The sequence below is a fragment of the Dipodomys spectabilis genome, unplaced genomic scaffold, assembly GCF_019054845.1.
Source record: "Dipodomys spectabilis isolate Male_0828 unplaced genomic scaffold, ASM1905484v1 ptg000181l, whole genome shotgun sequence".
NCBI lineage: Eukaryota > Metazoa > Chordata > Mammalia > Rodentia > Heteromyidae > Dipodomys > Dipodomys spectabilis.
This window is the reverse complement of record NW_024870858.1, coordinates 36,579-54,867: the sequence shown is the minus strand read 5'-3', so window position 1 is coordinate 54,867 and position 18,289 is coordinate 36,579.

The following is an 18,289-nucleotide window of genomic DNA, read 5'->3' as shown; positions in this document are numbered from 1 at the left end:
ATGGATGTGTATCATATGAAATCCTTTTATTTCAAATGTGACATGTGTTTTGTTATCAGAAATCCATTGTGACTGCATAACCGTTGTGGTATCAATAATCCAATGTGACATCACAAACTCCTGTTCTCATAATTTTGGTAAAATGTTACCTTTGTGATATCTTAGGCCATTTGTGAGCTCATTATCTGTTTTCAACTTACTAATAATTCATGTATGACCTGTCATAGAAAACCACTGTGACCACATGACTGCTGTAACATCACACTGCCAGATGTCATGAATATTGTGTTACATAGCGACATCACAAACCTCTTTGAACTTTCTCGCATTTGTGTTGAGATCTGCATTTGGAGATATCCCAACCCCTTTTTTAACATGCATTTATTTAGAATAAATGACAATAGGAATCTACCATGACATTTTGAATTTAGCATCCCACTGTGACCTCAGAAGCCTACCGTGACCTCATCACAATTATGGCATTAAAAACTATTTATGACATCAAAACATTCTAACTCCTTCCTTGAAAGCAGATCCTCATTGTAAAACAGTAGCAATTGAAATCAGACCTATGATTGAAATATTACAAGTGTGGTCACATCATTATACTATTGCTGATGTCATAACCACTGTGACACCACAAAAACATTGTGATATCACATTCCTGTTGTGACAAGATTATCACATTGAGACATTCCAACCTGTTATGACCTCTCAGAACCATTGAAAATAACACAAGACCGCCTTTGTGATAACAAAATCCCTTTATTTACTTATATCCTCATTGTGGATTAAGGTCAACACACCATCCATTGCAACATCAGAAACCTATAGTGACCTCATCATCAGTATGACATCACAAGCTTGGCCCCTCATCATAACATTTGAAATGCTGCCAGTGTGCAACTTAGGCCCTTTGTGAACTCATATTCTCTTTTCAAGCACATAATATTTATGACATGTGATATTATAAAAACATTGTGACATCATGAAAATTGTGACAAAATATTGTCAGTGGTCATGGCCACTTTGCCACATTTTGACCATCATTATCTTGTTAGGAATTCATCAAATTCCTGCCAACATATGACTGTGGAGAGCTCACAATCCCTTTCTCAGCTCATATAATCATTGACAGTTAGACAACCCATAGGGACATCACAAAATTCTTGTGACATCGTCAACATTATGACATCAACAAATAATTGTGACAACATTACATAATCATGACATAACATATTGCCATTGTGATATTTCCGTTCCATTGGGTTTTCACAAACCTAATGACTTTATAACATTTTAGAAAATTCATAGGCTTTGGGACTTTAAGCTCCATATGAACTTGCATATTATGACCCATAAAATCAAGACAATCCATCGAGACACATTTAAGGTAACAAACAAATTTATTTACAATAGAAAAGGACCTGCAGCTACCTTGTACTGGACTACATACCCAGAGACATGAGCAGCCTCGACCACCTAGACCACTAATGGTCAGGCCTGTCCTTTATTAATTGGTCAGCAAAACAAGACCCCCCAAATTAAAATCTCCAAAGCCCCAAACTTCAAAGGGCAAGCTTTTTTACTTTTGCCTTCCTCCCACCTTTTCTGCACACCTCTCCTATCTTCCAGGTTCTTGTCCTTTCCCCTTCCACCACAGCCTTCTCTTCAGGCTCCTCCGCCCTCCACACGATTGACCTGCTCTACCCTAGTGGCCAATTGTCATGCTTCCCCTCCTACTCTTTCTCAACTCCGTCTCCTCCCAGGGCTTTTCCATCCTACTGTCTCACCACTATCTTCCTTCCAGGACTTTCTCCTCTTTCTCTCCTGATGTATGGTTCTGAACACACAGCCTATAGATAGGTTGTACCCCTCTGTCACATCAATGGCTCTCCTGCCATACAATTTTAAACAATCACAAACTACACACTGCCCAGTCACTATGTGACAGGTCACCATGTCGGGCTTGACACACTATCCCCTCCAGCAGCATGCTCTGTCCCATTTGGTGGAAAGCCTTGTCCACTCCAGCATATCAAGCCAAGGGGCTACACTGATTATTGGGCCGTGGTGACCATTGGGGCCCCACTGGTTAGTATATTCCCCATTGGTTTTCATGTACAATCCAATCATTGATTCCTTCTGGAAAAAATCCTAAACTTTCCCTTCTCTCTCCTGCCCTCAAAAGATTTAAAATACAATTATAACAAATAATAAGGAGTAAACCATAAAAACACAATAGTTAGCACTAACTAACACTTGGTAAATTATTCCTGAATGGATTCTTTGAATTTCTCTGAACTGTACATTGTGCAGCCTTCTCTGGATATTGTTCCACTTGAGAATGATGGATCCAGTGTGGTTCTTTTCCTGCAGCATTAATAGCCGATGATGTAATTAGCAACACCAAGTAAGTTTCTTTCCAAATGGGCTCAAGTTTAGAAGCATGATGCCTTTTTAACCAGACCAGCTCTCCAGGAAAGAAAGAGTGGTGGAGATTTCCTAAGGAGGCCAGCGGATAAGCAAAAAACATGTTGCAAAGACTGCAGGGACTGTACAGATTGTGGTTAGACATTACTGTTGATATAGCTTTCCCAAGTTTAGGAATAAAGGGGGACCACATATCAGAGGTTGAAGAACGCACAGGATGCAATCCTGCCATCCTTGCTGACTACAAATAGGGCAGGAGAATATCCTGACACTCTACATGGATATCAAGGCCCAGAGAAAGGAGCTGAACATGATGCAAAAATGTATTAGGATGAAGTGCATAGTAATTATAAGCTATGAAGCGTATGAGCTGAAATTCCACAAAGAATAGAAAGAGCAGCTGATGGGGCTGACTAGAGGTGCCATGTCATAGAAGAAGAGGCCATGAAAACTGAACAGCAAAATATAAGAATCAAGAAAGAGATTGTTATTCTTCAGAAAAAGATAAAGGACAGGCATTCTCTGATGGAATGCCCAGGAAAGGGAAAGAGCATTAGGCAGAAAAACAGAACAGTTAAACAGTTAAAAGGTCTGTCACAAAATACACTAAAGAGAAAAGAAATAGAAGCTATTAGAGGAAAAGGCCAAAGAGACTTTTGAGATCTCACCAAAAATATAATGCAGAAGTAGCAGGTGTCAATGGAATTTTTGGAGGTGGAAAAAAAGCCTCTTAATAGCACCATTTCAAACTTAAAGGAGGAGCTGAAGACCAGTTAGAGGTGTTATAAGGAGCAGCAGTTGGAGAGTGGAAGGAATTGTGTGCTCCTGGAAGAACACTTGCAGCATAATGAGGACTTTGACATGGAGATTGGGATCATGAAAGCTAGCTTCAAAGAAAAGGAGGAGGATACAAGGGAAGAGGATTCCAATTCCAGACTGAGGTCAGAGTACTAAATAGGAGTTAAAGAAAATAGAGATCCCTGAGGTTCAGAGAAACAACTGAGATTATCAGGTAGCTCGGGAGACCACTCTAAACACAGTGAAGTGTCTACAGCCAGCTACTGATCATTATGATTGAAAGAAGGAGGAAAAATAGTGATATCAAGTGTGCAAGTGTGGACACTAAATTTCTGTAAAATGGTTATAGGCTCAAGCCTTCTGTCTGTTTATATGTGGTTATCAGGCTCTCTGGTAAATTGTTCCAGGCCAATGCCTAAAACAGTTGGTCCTCAGCCTTACAAGCATATGTAATGTACGTAGAAATTTCCCAACAGGTAAATGCTGGTAAACTTGAACTCATGGAGAGAGTGTTTATGCAAGTCACCTCACATGGTTAATTTGGAGAAGTGGATTCATAGAGGTAAAGCCTGAAATATGGGTATCAATATGATAATGTGATGTCAAGATGCTATGAATTCATTATAGTTTGGTGATATCACTGTAAGCTGATAGTTTCATAATGACAATGTGATGTCTCACTAGTGATGACCCAGAGTGTATGTTATGTTAAAAGGTATGTCTGATATAAATTGTCCTAGGATCACACCAGGATATGGTACACAAAGGGACTGTGATGTCACAAAGTCTCTGAGTTGTGTCAAAGGTGCTAAGAGGTAAAACAAGGTTTGGGATATCACAACATCATAGGGATATCACAATGGCAATGTGATGTCACAGTGGGTTTGTAATGTCACAGTGGTAATGAGTTCATGATGTGAAAGTGATGTCACCATGAGTTTGGAATATGATCATCTCAAGTCCGATATCATTTGAGAATGTTTTACAATGAGGATACTAGTTCATAGAAAAAGCTTGAAGTCCAAGGACCATGGATTATGTAAAATGTTATGAAGTCAAAATAGAATTGTGAAAACACATTAGGACAATAATATCCTAATGGAAATGTGATGTCACAAAATCATGTCATAGAAATATTTTGATGACACAGTTGGTGATCCATAATGAAGATACTGTCACAATAATTTTGGGAGATCACAATGAGTTGGTGATGTCACTATGGCATGGTGTATATCAATTATCCTTAACTCTAAATGAGTACATGTGTTCAAAAAGGGAAGGTTATGTCCCAAAGTCATGTGATGTTACAAATGGGAGGAAGTCCTAACAGGTTTGTGATGTCACAATATGACAAAATGGTCATAATGTCTGGCAGTGTGATATCATATTGGTCATATTGTCACTGGGGATTTCTCGTATCATGTCATATCTAACATATGATAAGGTCAAAACAGATCATGAGTTCAAAAATGGCATAAGAAATCACAATGGCAGCATGTCATATAAGTTTTGAGGACAAGGCAGGTTTGTGATATCACAGTGATATCATAATGGCAAAATGATGTCAGAAAGCATTGTAATTTCACAATGGTTATGAACTCATAATGGGTTTATCATTTCAACACACATGCCACATTTGAAATGGAATGAACTCAGAGAATACGAATTCCTAATGTATGATGTCATTTTAGTTTAGTGATGTAACTATGAGTTGATGGTGCAAAAATGACACTATGATCTCAAAATGGTGCTGTCACAAAGGAAAGGTGAGCTTACAATGGAATGCAAAGGGACTGTGATGTCACAAAGGATATTTGTGTATTTACAGGTGCTAATAGGTCATAATAGGTTTAGGATATCACAATGGGTCCATGATGTGATAACAGCAATGGGATGTCACAATGGTTTTGTGATGTCACAAATAACTTTGAAATATCAAAATTACATGTCCAAATTCAATTGCTATGAGGATACAAGTTCACAGAAGGACCTTGAAGTCCCAATGGCGAATTTTCTATAAGATTATAAGTTCATAATTTATGAAATCACAAAGGGACAGTGATATCATGATGGCAAGTTGTCAAAATATCATTTTATAATAATGTTTTTATGTCATAATGAGTTAGTAATGCCCTAATGGTGATGAAGTTACAATAGGTTTGTGAAGTAACAATGTGTTGATGTCAAAATTGCATTCTGGATCTCAATTTTCATTAATTTACAATGAGTGCATGGGTTCAAAAATGGACTCTGATGTCTCTAAAGACATGTTTTGTTACAGATGTGATGAAGTCCTAACAAGTGTGTGATGCACTAAGTGGCACAGTGATAATGTCTGACAGTGTGGAGTCACAGTGGGCATGATGTTACAGTGGATTTCTGAAATCACATAGCATATCAGGAATGTTATGAGGCTGAAAACAGATTAGGAGCTCAAAAAGGCCTAAGATATCATAATGGAACCATGTCAAAAAAGATATGTGGACAGGACAGGTTTATGACATCACAGTGTGTTAGTGATATCACAATGGCTAGTAATATCACAAAGAGATTTTGATGTCACAATGGTTATGAGGTCACAATGGGTTTCTAATATCAACCCAATATGAATTACATTTAAAACAGAATGAACTTACAGAACAGGTATTCACAGTTAGTCTATGATCTCACAATGACAACTAGATGTCATAATGGTATGATCTCATTACATTGGGCGATGTCACAATGAGTTGATGGTGTCATAATGACAATGCAATTTGGCACTGATAATGATGTCACAAAAGTTTTGTGATATTACAATGTCATGTCCTTACTTCACCATGAATATGTGGGTAAACAAAGTAACTAAGATATCACAAAGAACATGTGTTTTTTTCAAAGTTGCTAAGAAGTCATATAAAGTTTGGATTGTCACAATTTAGTCGTGGTGTCACAAAGGCAATGTGATTTCAAAATGTGTTTATGAGGTCAGTTTTGCTGAGGTGTTAATGGGTTAGTCACAACTAGTGATATTATAAACTTTTTATGACAAGTTAGTAATATCACAATGACATTTCCAAATTCAATACGTTCTAGTTCAAAATGAGGCCACAATGATAACCAAGGGAGTATCTCACTTCTGCAGAAACTGAAAATCATCATGGCCCTTTGTTCTAGCTGTCTGGAGGGGGCAGGACATGTTGCTACAGGCAGATAGGCATTCTGCTGGAGGGGGTGGGATATCAAGCTCCACATGTTTAGCAATCAAGTAGTGATTGGGCAGTGGGCAGTTTGGGAAGTGACCGTGGCATATCTTGGAAAAGAGACTGGTTGTTGTTGGGTAGGGGTACAGGCTATGTGTTCTGAGCAACTGAATAGGAGTAAATGTGGGGAAATACCTGGAAGGAAGGACATGAGGAGACAGCAGGAGGGGAAAGACCTGGGATGAGAGGAATTGAAGGAAAGCCGTAGGGCAAAAGAGGCAACTGGCCACTGGGGCAACAGGGCAATCCTGTGGAATGTGGAAAGTCCTAAAAAGAAGATAGGAAAAAGAGAAAGACCTTGCAAGGAAGGACAATTCAGTAGAGAGGAAGGGAGGCAGATAAAAGTAAAAAGCCTTGCCTTTTCAAGTATGGAGATTTGGAGATCATAATTGTGGGGGGGGGGGTGATTTGCCGACCAATTAACAAAGGGTGGGACTGCCCATTGGAGGTCAGAGGTTTGGTGGTCAAGGATGCTTTTGTTTCTGGATATCCAGCACACAATCAGGCATTCTCAGGCCCTTTTTGCGTAAATAAATTTGTTTATTATCTTCAAAGTGCCTCTATGCACTGTTTTTTGATTTAGAGGTTATAATTTTTTGGAGGCTCCAGTGAGATGGCCTTGGGCTGTACTCAAGGAAACCCCTCTTAGGTAAGTTTCTCAGGCCTCAGAACTGAAAGTCTCCCTTGAGTGTTTGTTTGCCAAGGACCAACAAAGTTGAGACTCATTTAGAAATACTCTAGTGTTGAGTCTTGGTAAGCATGATAGCCTGTTTTGTGGACCTTTTCTGGAGGTCATTTGGGGCTTTCTTGAGATGCCATCTATGACCTCATCGAGAGGTCATTTGGGCTTCCTTGGGAAGTGATCGGGGTCCTCCTGGAGAATTTGGCTGTTATTTTATCTCTGACCTCCTCAGGAGGTCATTTGGAGCTTCCATGAGAAGCCATCACTGTGATATCTTAGGACTTTTGTCAGCTCATAATCTGATTATCTGTTTTACACCTTATAATGTTTCAGTTATAGCATTGCTTGTGATATTGATATTGGAAATGTCATTGTGATATTACAAACTCATGTGATATTACAAACCCAATGTGAGCTCACTGTCATTCACAAACCCACTGTGAAATCACACTGACATTGTGACATCATGATCACATTGTGACACATCAAACTTATTTTGACCCCCTAGCACTTTTGAAAAAACATGGTTTTTGTGACTTCATGGTCTGTGTATCCATATCTTCATTTTGACCGGACTTAAGATCACATTTTTAAAGGTATCATCACAATGTGATGACATTTTGACATCATCTTCAGAGTGACATCAAATTGTTAATATGCTATCAACAGGTCATTGTGAATCACTGAACTATTGTGACAGCATTATCACATCATATTTTTGTTGGGATGTGATAGGCACATTGTGAATGCATATTCTGTGATTTCATTCCATTTCACATTTCCATGTGGGTTGATAGCAGAAACGCATTGTGTCCCCATAATCATTGTCACATCACAATTTCTTTTTGATATCCCCATTGCATCAGCGCTGTAACATTTCAAACACATTGTGAAATCACATTGCCATTGTGCTTTCACAATCACATTGTGACATTGCAAACCTACTATGAACTGTTAGCTTCTTTGAAAAAACACATTGCCTTTGTAACATCACAATCCCTATCTTTATCATTATCCTCTTTATGATCTAATGATAATTGAGATGTCATGTCATGCCATGGTAGCATCAAAACCCATTTGTGTCATCATCACCAGTATAACATCACATTTTTGTTATGACAAAATCAGCTCATTGGGACATCAAAAAACTACAGTGACATCATTGCATTCTCACATCACAGTGTCATTATGATGCCATAGACACATTGAGCATGCCTATTCTGTGATTTCATTCTATTTCAAATGTGGCATATATTTTGATATCAGAAATGCAGTGTGACATCACAACTATTGTGATATCACAGTGCAAATATGTTACAACTAACACACTGTGACATCACAAACCTGTCTCTCCTCATAACTTTTATGACATACTGCCTATGTGATATCAGAAATCCACTGAGATGTCTTGACGACACTGACATTACACTGCCAGATTTCATGACCATTGTATCACATGGTGACATCACAAACCTCACAGGACTTCATCACAGTTGTGACAACACATGTATTTTAAGACATCATGGTCCCTTTGTGAATTCATATACTTATTGATACTACAAATGCATTGTGACCTCACAGCTATTGTCACTGAATCATCACTGTGGTATGACAAACCCATTGTGTGATCACATTGCCATTGTTATATCAGAAGCACATGGTGACATCCGAAACCTGTTATGATCATTTAGAGACACAATATGTCCCCAAAAAGATCTATGTGATTTTTTAAAATTAAATTGCTTTCAAATTTTTTCATCATTTTTATTGAACTTTTGAATTCTTTTTCTTTATTTACTATTGGTACTTTGTGTTTTTTGGCTTTATATAATTGCTGTTCTATTCATTCCCAAGTACACACACATCTTATATAAGACCATTTCCTTCATTGTGTATGCATGCTTAATTCAGATATCAATTATTCAATTCACAAACCCTCAGCCATGACTCCTTTAACTGTAGTATTATTTCCTTATGCTTATATAATTTTTTTCATGTTCCAATGTCGTTATTTTTTTATTAGTAAGATTTTTGTAATTGTGAAAGTACAGAGTGGTTACAATTACATGAACAAGGTAAGGATTCATATGTTTTCTTTTCTTGCTTTTGTTTAACAATTTATGTAATTTTTTGTTTCACTTTTAAATATTTTATTTTTCATTTTCCTTTGTCTGTATCTCTCTGCTTTCTTTGTATCCTTTGCCTTTCTCTGCATATATCTTGGTTGTCTCCCATTCCATCTTCACATTCGTCTAATCTCATTTTCTTCACACAATTCTCCCTAAACCTATCCTTTCTGGTCTGCTGACATATTCTTTAATTTTCTTAGTCCCTAGTTATTTGTTGTTGAACTAGATGTATCTACTGAACTTGAATATACATGTATTCATTTTGACTGTTTCAAAAAATCTATGCCACTAGAGAAACTCCCACTCATGTTATTCAGCCAATAGAGCAATTAATAATTCAAGGGGAGTTCCACAAATGTTCTACAACACTGATAAAAACTAATTAAAATGCTAAATAAAAAGATTGAACACCTGCAAAAGACTGTATAAAGGTGATAAGAAAAGGCGTGAGTGTGATAGGAAAATTCATGAGCATGATGAGGCTAATCAAAGATTAATTGAGGAATTGTTCAGGTGGGATGGGAATAAATGCAAATTAATAGAGCATTCATGGAGTTCACAATCAGAAATCTGGAAGAATCAGAAACCAGAAAAGGTATTTTGAATGAAACCCAGCAGATGGAAAGAGAGTCCAATGAAAGTATCACCCATCCTTGCATTCACGTGAGATATACATGGTAATTTTCAGACATATTTGCAGATCATCAACAATCCATGCAATATAAGCATATTTATAAAAGCTCAAGCAATACTCCTATCAGAAAATACTCATTGATAGTGGTATTGTATAGTATTGTATATCACCAAATCTGGAATTAGGAAACACATAATACCATTGACAACTATCAGAAATCCACATAGAACATCAAATTGCAATCATTTTGAGGAGAGAAATTTAAAAAGTATTTGAATAGATGCATATTCTGCTAAATGCTTTCATATAAAGGCTTTCTTTCTCACATCTTTCTTGATCCACCAAGATTCCTTTATTTCATGGAAGATTAAACTGAGATGGAAAAAGCTAGTAAACTGGCAATCATGAGAGGGCCAAGAATAGAACTTAGGTTTGTAGAACCACTAAAATCAAGATGTTACGTTGGGAGGGGTGGGCAAGTGTAAGAATCATTGGTAGAAAGAGGTGGCTTCTTTTTTTAAACAACTCTAAATTCTATTGCTTGTATAATAATGAAAGGGCTATGTTTCATAAAACCTTATACATCTCAATCAGTATAGATTTTTAACTCTTGGCAGCCAGCTCCCATGAATGTCAGAGATAATTTGCTCAAATTATATGACTTTTCTTTTTTGGTCCAGTCGTGGGGCCTGAACTCTGGGCCTGGGCACTGTCCCTCAGCTCTTCAGCTCAAGGCTAGCGCTCTACCACTTGAGCCACAGCGCCACTCCCGGCTTTTTTCTTTTTTGCTCATGTGGTGCTGAGGAATCGAACCCAGGGCCTCAGGCATGCAAGGCAAGCACTTTACCACTGAGCCACCTTCCCAGCCCACTCAAATTATATGACTTTTTATGCAAAGCTCTGAATATTCTTTTTGCTCTTTCAGAAACAACACCTGTCATTTCCTGTTTGGATTCTTTTATTCAGAGGTTAATTTTCTTGACCAGGAATCTGCAAATACTAATCTATGATCTTTATATCGTGCTTTGATCTGGAGCTAAGAATATTTTTCTACTGTTTTAAGTGATGGAAATAAGGACAAATAACCGAAAGTACTAATCATTGTAAACTATAGGGAATCTGTATCTTTTAATACATTTTATCATGCCCAGCTTTATCCTCTTTCAGGTTGTCTGTAGCTGATTTAGCACCACAATGTTCGAGACTGAGGTGCAGGTAAGAGACTATGTGGCCTGCCATCCCTAGATTTTTTACAGTCTGCATCCTCTATAAAATGTTCATTGTCTCTGCACTCTGTGCTCTTCTCTTTTCACATCATGCAATTCCAGAATAACCACTTGACGTAGGTTCTTGTCTCTATGTATATAATTACTTGAGATTTCGCTTTGAACCTTCACTAACAGAAATCCAGAATAGATCAAGTCTTTGCTTAAACCTTTTTCACATAATTCAAAAAATTATGACTTTTGAAATAACTTCCCAATTAGTCAAAATTCATTCACTTTCCTATTTAAAGTATACTAGCTACTTTGTAAGTAAAACATGCTACCCCCTGTTCTAACTTTGCACACCTATATTATTTCTTAGCACACTTCTTAGCATGGATAAACAATTAATTGGTTATTGCTGACACCTAATATAAACCACATTTAAAATTATTGGTAAGCTTGCTACTGTTGCCTTCCCTGCCTAAAATAACTCAGAAATTCCTCTAGAAAAATTTCGACACAAAGAGGGAAATTGGTTGATGGGAAAATGCTGAATCAAGTTTTCAAAAACTTTGCTTATTCTTAAATGGGGAAGCTTAATTAATATCTGACCTTTCTTCTCTTAATTTCATTAGTTCCAATACTGCCCAAATTCACAAAATTTGGAAATTGAAAGACGTAAACATAAGATATTAAAATTATATTGGTTACAAATTTGATATTTCCATTCATATATTTACCAAAAAGCCCTTAATAGGTTAAAGACCTCTGGTTATCTAAAAGAAACAACACAATAAAAAAATCCAGAATGGGAAATTATGCTATGACATACTCAAGACATAAACCAAAAACAGGAATGGACATGTTTTAGATATAAGAGAGAATATTATTTATGTCAATGTAACCCTTTATTATAAATCCAGGTTGTACCAGACTTTCTGTGTTCCTGAAAATAAAATTAATCACAAATTAGTCTGGGCTTTCACAGACTTTACAGTTATTAAGAAATCCCATAAACTGATTATTGTTTTGAATCTGTTATGGATCAAAGGGGTATGGAAAAAGACAGAGATAGAGAGAAAGACAGAGAAAAGGGAGATAATCGAGGAAAAATTGACACAGATGATAGTGAGAAAAGAATTGAGAAGGAGAGGTAGAGAGATTCTACTACTTTGGGGAAAATTAGAAATTGTTCAATTCAAATTTAGTATTACTATTGAAAGATAATAATCTATGTTCACTCTGACAATTTTATAAAGCTAAGAAAATATTGCTTTTGGAAATCCAAACCCTCCAGATTCTATAACAAACCAGCAATGAGCAGCTAAAATTATGAGCACCATTTTCCAGAAAACCTAAATTGATATCCAGACATGTAGACTAATTTATACCAGATAGTAAGTGGTAGGATTCAGAATTTGAAGATTTAATTTCAAAATCTCTACTGTAAATCACCATAAGATGCTTTTGTCAACAAACTAATCACACTCAGGCTTCAATTAATGTAATCTGTTTTTTTTTTTTTTATAACAAATCATTTAATCAGCAGTCCATTTCACTCTAAATGTAATCTGTTTTTGTCACAAATAACTTTGTATTTTTTTAATGCATTTTACAAATATACACCATGAAACTGTACATTTTTAAAACATTTTCCATAGCCAGAAGCTTTTTAAAAGTAATATGGAAGATGGTAAATGAGGGTGCCAGTAATATAATGCATTTAGTATATCAACAATGTTTTATTATGAACTATGGGATAGTATGTGATACACTGACATACTTAAACACTACTGTGATAAACACAGAAAAGATCAGTCAAATATGGCTTTTGTTTACCTCACATAAAGTTACCAAAAAGCTTACTAAATATTACCTCAAGTAGTATGATTGAGGAGAAAGATGCAAATTTATTAATTCATTCTGAAGTGGAGAGAGTAGGTCTGGTCAGAGACATCTTGGCCACGTGGTGGATGGGAGGGTCTGGATTCTCGTCTTCATGGTGAAGGAAGGAGAACCCCCTACCTCCTAGATGATGTGCAATCTTGAATTCCTGGAGGCAGGGGCTGGGACCTGAATGATATTTTACCAAACCTTTTAGGCCCAGTCCCTGGAACTGGGAGTCTCCTGTGACTCTGCTCCTTGACCTGGACCAGCTCAGGTGCCTTTATGTCATTCCATATGCTTCAGTGTTTGTGTTCTGTGTCCTGGTTAATGGCTCCGTGCATTCTCTGTTCACCCTGGAGTCCGAAATCAGTTCCCAATTGGATCCTGAATTGGTTTGATGGTATTGTTTTTGTTTTTTTGTTCCTCTCCTTCCTTCAAGGCTCAGTGTTAAGTACATTTGCTTCCTGCTCGTCTTTGAGACATTAGTCCACCATTCAATCACTGGCCTTTTAATAGAGACTGAGGTTTAACATCTCAAAATATGGCTTCTCAGTTTTCTCACTGTATGAAAGTTCCTAAGAAGGAATAGGCATTCAGTCATTATATGTGATTCAGCAAATGAAAAATTAGGAAGCCCAGTCAATCTAAAAATGAGGGAAAGAAATCACTAGCTGGGATATCTTGCATTGGAAATCAACACTGGCTAATTCAAACTCATGTCCGAAGGAGTCTGGCACCAAACATCCTTACCATTGGAGTCAGTACTTAAAAGCATCTTCTGGTTAGTAGAGATGCATGAGGGAAAGTTGTGAGATGCCAGAAAGGCAGGTCACTTATTTCTTACTATTTCCATACTCTGAATGGGAATGTCAAGTCATGGTAAATGTATTATGTAAAATATCAAAATCACGAGTTTATATTAAAAATTGTCTTAGTTATGCTTTTATTGAAAAGAAATAAGACAATGTAAAAAATATGAAACTTTAAGTATTTTAAAACTGTTTGATTCAGCCACCATAAAGAACTTACCCCGCAAGCACTATAGTATAGCTTAGTTCAGGCCTTCTACCATGCTCTCCTTAGACACAAAAAGGAAGGGAAAAAGAGAGAAAGAAAGAGAGGGAGAGGGAGAGAGGTGAAGAAATGAAAATAGGAAGGAGGGAGGGAGGGAGAAAAGACAAAAACAACGTATCTCTGTTGATTGTGTATTAAAAAGATATGATATAAATAGTTCAGATGGAAATGTCTTCCAGAAAATGTATGTTGTTATTTGGGAATATTTTTCTACTTTCAATTTTTCTACAGACTTCATGAATCATATTCTTCTGTCTTCCCTCAATCATTATTTGCTTTTACTCTTTGTGACAGGCAGTTTCCATTTTAACTCTAATACCTCCATTTCCTTCCTAGCAGCTTCCACTCATGTGTAGTCTTATTTTCCATGATAGCCTCCTGAATTATCAAGGCTGCATCTCTGAAAGGATGAATTTTAGTTTAGTTTGTTTTTTCCTTTCTTCTCAAATTAGATATTCCCCCACATTCTCACACTTGTACCTACAACTTGCTGGAAGGCACATCTGTGTTATTTGTAACTGTTTCATCAATTCCTACCAAATTTACCTCCATGAAGTTCTCTCAGCTCAATCCCTGTGTCAAAGTAATTTAAAAAATATCTGCGATTTTTATCGTTTAATCTTCATAGTACAGTTATTTACAAGAAAAGCATCGCCAGTGATCAAATAAATGCACATTAAAAATAAAATGACATCACAAAACCTGTATGATAATTACTTCACATAATATAACATTGACCATGTTAAATGCAAGAAACAGACAAACTGGATGCTAGCAGGAATGTCAAATAGAAAACCCACTTCTGAAAACAGTTTGACAGAGTTCTAGAATATGAAATATCCAACCGCTGCATACCACAGGAATTGAGCTCTTCAGGCTTTCTCTCATATAAATAAAATGTAACATTCAGCAAAAGGCCAAAAGCAGGTTTATAAACAGGTTTATACAGCATTATTTCCTCTAGACAAAGAATTGGAAGTCAATTCAGGCTTTCTTCAGGTGAATGGGAAGTGAATTGTGCTACATTCCCTAATAACAGAACCAAAAAGCAACTCGAGTTGCCTTAAGGCATACAACTGAGAATAATCTATCATGGATTTGAAGGCAATCCTAAAAACTTATTTACTGCATGACCTAGAAGTTGTAGAAAAGCTATCGGTTGCCAGGACGAAATAAGTTTTAGATGGGACCAAGAGAAGAAATGGGTTTAATTATAAAAGGGGAGCATGAGAGAGACATGTTTTTGGGAAAAATAAAGTATCTGAAAATATGGAGCTGATACAAAATTATATAGGAATTAATATGTGCACAAAATAAAACAACTGAAGTCTGCATAGGTACTTGTGAAATATTAATGTCCTCCTCCTGATATCATACTATAAACTTTTAAAGAAACTGGAAAAAATATTCAAGGCATTTCTATATGCTCTTCTGCTAACATCAGAAAAATACAGATTAACCTCAATAGAATTTAATTATATCTAGAATACAGAAGGCACATTAAAGGATCCATGTTTTTGTTTCTCTGCCATAGAACACTTTGAAACAAAGTTATTTCCTTTTTTTTGATGTTTGCCTTCAAATTGCATAATGTTTCCCTTTGTAATACTCTCAACTAGAAGTTTACAGACAAGTTTTATATGAGTAATGAACACACTCGAACAAGTCAGGAACAAAGTTTCCTTTAAGCCTTTGATTCTTTTCTTGTACAGTAAAAAGGAGAGCAGACATTTCCTTGAACTTTGTCATCCTCTATGTTCAATTGCTCTCTTTGATCAGTTTCCACTTCCAGTAACAGTTCCTTCCAGATACTTCCAATAAGAATCTATGGTGCTGCTCTTTTAAAGGTGTTAATGTACAACGAATGTTTTCTTGCTTCACTGAAATAGCACAAGGATATCTTTGGACATGAGATAACATGTGTTTCAGAGACAACTTAATAAAGAGAAAATATGAAATTTAAATGGCTTATAAAACATTAACCAGGAGTACATTGATTTCAAATTTTGTAAGTGCTCCATAAGTAGGAAGAAGATTCTCAGAAAATTGTGTGTGTGTGTGTGTGTGTGTGTGTGTGTGTATGTGTGAGTTTGTGTGTTGTGCATTATTTCCCAAGTGTACATGAGTTAATAGTAGGGGAATAAGAGGAATAAAAGAAAGAGAAGTACTGTCTTTAAGTATAAGGGTTCAATACACTATAGAAGGCTCTATAAATAAGAATATATTGAAACAATAAAGCAAGGGCCAGCATGTTCATCTATGGGGGTGATATAGAGAAAGCATTACTAAGTGGAACATGAAGGATGAAGCCACACTCTTTCATCTCTTGGCTCTAAATCATGGTTGCTAATCACACAAATTAGTAAAAAGTAAAAAGGAAGAATATTTCTGGTTCGAAAGCAAGTCAGATATAAGAACATGGACTTAAGCATGGAAAAATGGCCATATTGAGAAAGCAGGGATTATACTAGCAATGAGTTGGTGGCAAAGATCACATTTTCTTTCCTTTCCTTTCTTTCCTTTCCTTTTGTTGGTTCTGAGTCCTGAAGTCTGGGCTTAGATGTTGTCCCTCAGCTCTGCAGCTCAAGGCCAAGGTCCAACCATTTGGGCCATAGTGCCACTTACAGATTTCTTTTGATTAATTGTATAACAGTCTCATTGAGCTGGGCACCGGTGGCTCATGCCTTTAATCCTAGCTAATTAGGAGGCTGAGAAGTGAGGATCTCGGCCCAAAGCCTGCCTCTGCAAGAAAGTCTGTGAAACTCTTACCTCCAATAAACCACTTAGACAAACCGGAAGTAGCACTGAGGCTCAAGTGGTAGAGTGATGCCTCAAGCTGAAGAGCTGAGGGGCAGTGCCCAAGCCCAGAGTTCAAGCCCCACGACTGACCAAGGGAAAACAAAAACAAAAACAAAAATAAAAAAAATAAAAAAAACAAAAACAAGTCTCAAGGACTTTTCTATCCGAGATGGCTTTGAACTCAATCTTTTGTGTAGCTAGGATTACAAGATTGAGTCACTGACACCCAGTATAATAACTCATTTTGAACAGTGTACACTCAAGATATGTAATGTGTATGATCATCTTTATTTGTATGAATTCTGGGGTTTAAAATTAGGGGTTAAAACTTACACTTCACACTCACAGTTTAAAAATTGACACTCCTGGGAAAATTAAACCTAAGTATGTATAGGGGGGTGGGAAATGCAGTGTGCAGGCAGCGTTGACAGAACAGACTTTGAGACACTACCTATAATTAACCAGTCAAAAGCTACTTTGGAAGAATGGCTCAAGTGATGGAATACTAGTCATGAGCAAAATTGCTTAATAAGAGCTTGAGGCTTTTGTTTACGTACATGCAAACCTACACATACACACAGAGGGACCTGATATGTGCAAACACACATACACAAATAATATAACTCAGAATGTGTAGACATGTTAGAAAACAGTAGGAAATATGTTCCCAGTAAGACTAGAATCAATTGATAATTTTTAATACTAGAAAGTCCTCATGTGAACTGTCCTCCAAAAAGTTTGAGAATATTACATAGGTAGAGAGCAGAGATAGTCAGAAATTCGAGTAATGGTTATTAAGGGTATCAGATCCATGGAGGAATTAATCAGAGACCACTGCTGGTGCATCTGAAAATATTCATATGCTGTGTCCAATGTTAGAATATCTTTGAAAATAATACATACAGCCTGAAAAATCATTCTACTGGATAGATCATAGGAGAAGTTCAGAATTACAACTCTGTATCTAGATTAAATAAACCAACAAACTATGGCAGGGCAATTCAATACAACATGGAATTCTAGCAGTCGGTCTCAGACAGGAGATTAGAGATTGGAATTACATACTGTTACCTTCGCTTGAAAGGGTAGTATAATTTTGTCTCAATAAAATAAACCAAACAACAAAAAAGGGATAAAGAGTTGGAAGTTTGGGGTAATGTTATCATTATGTTTTGGGAAGTCAAGTTTCCTATTGAAATGCAATTCATATGTAATCCTCATTTCTGTTTTAAATGCTCGCTTCATTAGAGAATATTTGTAGATGTAATATCGCTCGTGGTTACCAACCAAATTGGGAAAACCTAAGCACATTTTTGTTGTATTTAAATAAATGATGGATTACAGAAGCTGAAGCCTGGAAAAATGGCAAAATTCATCTAATGTAGTACTTTGTAGACTTTCCT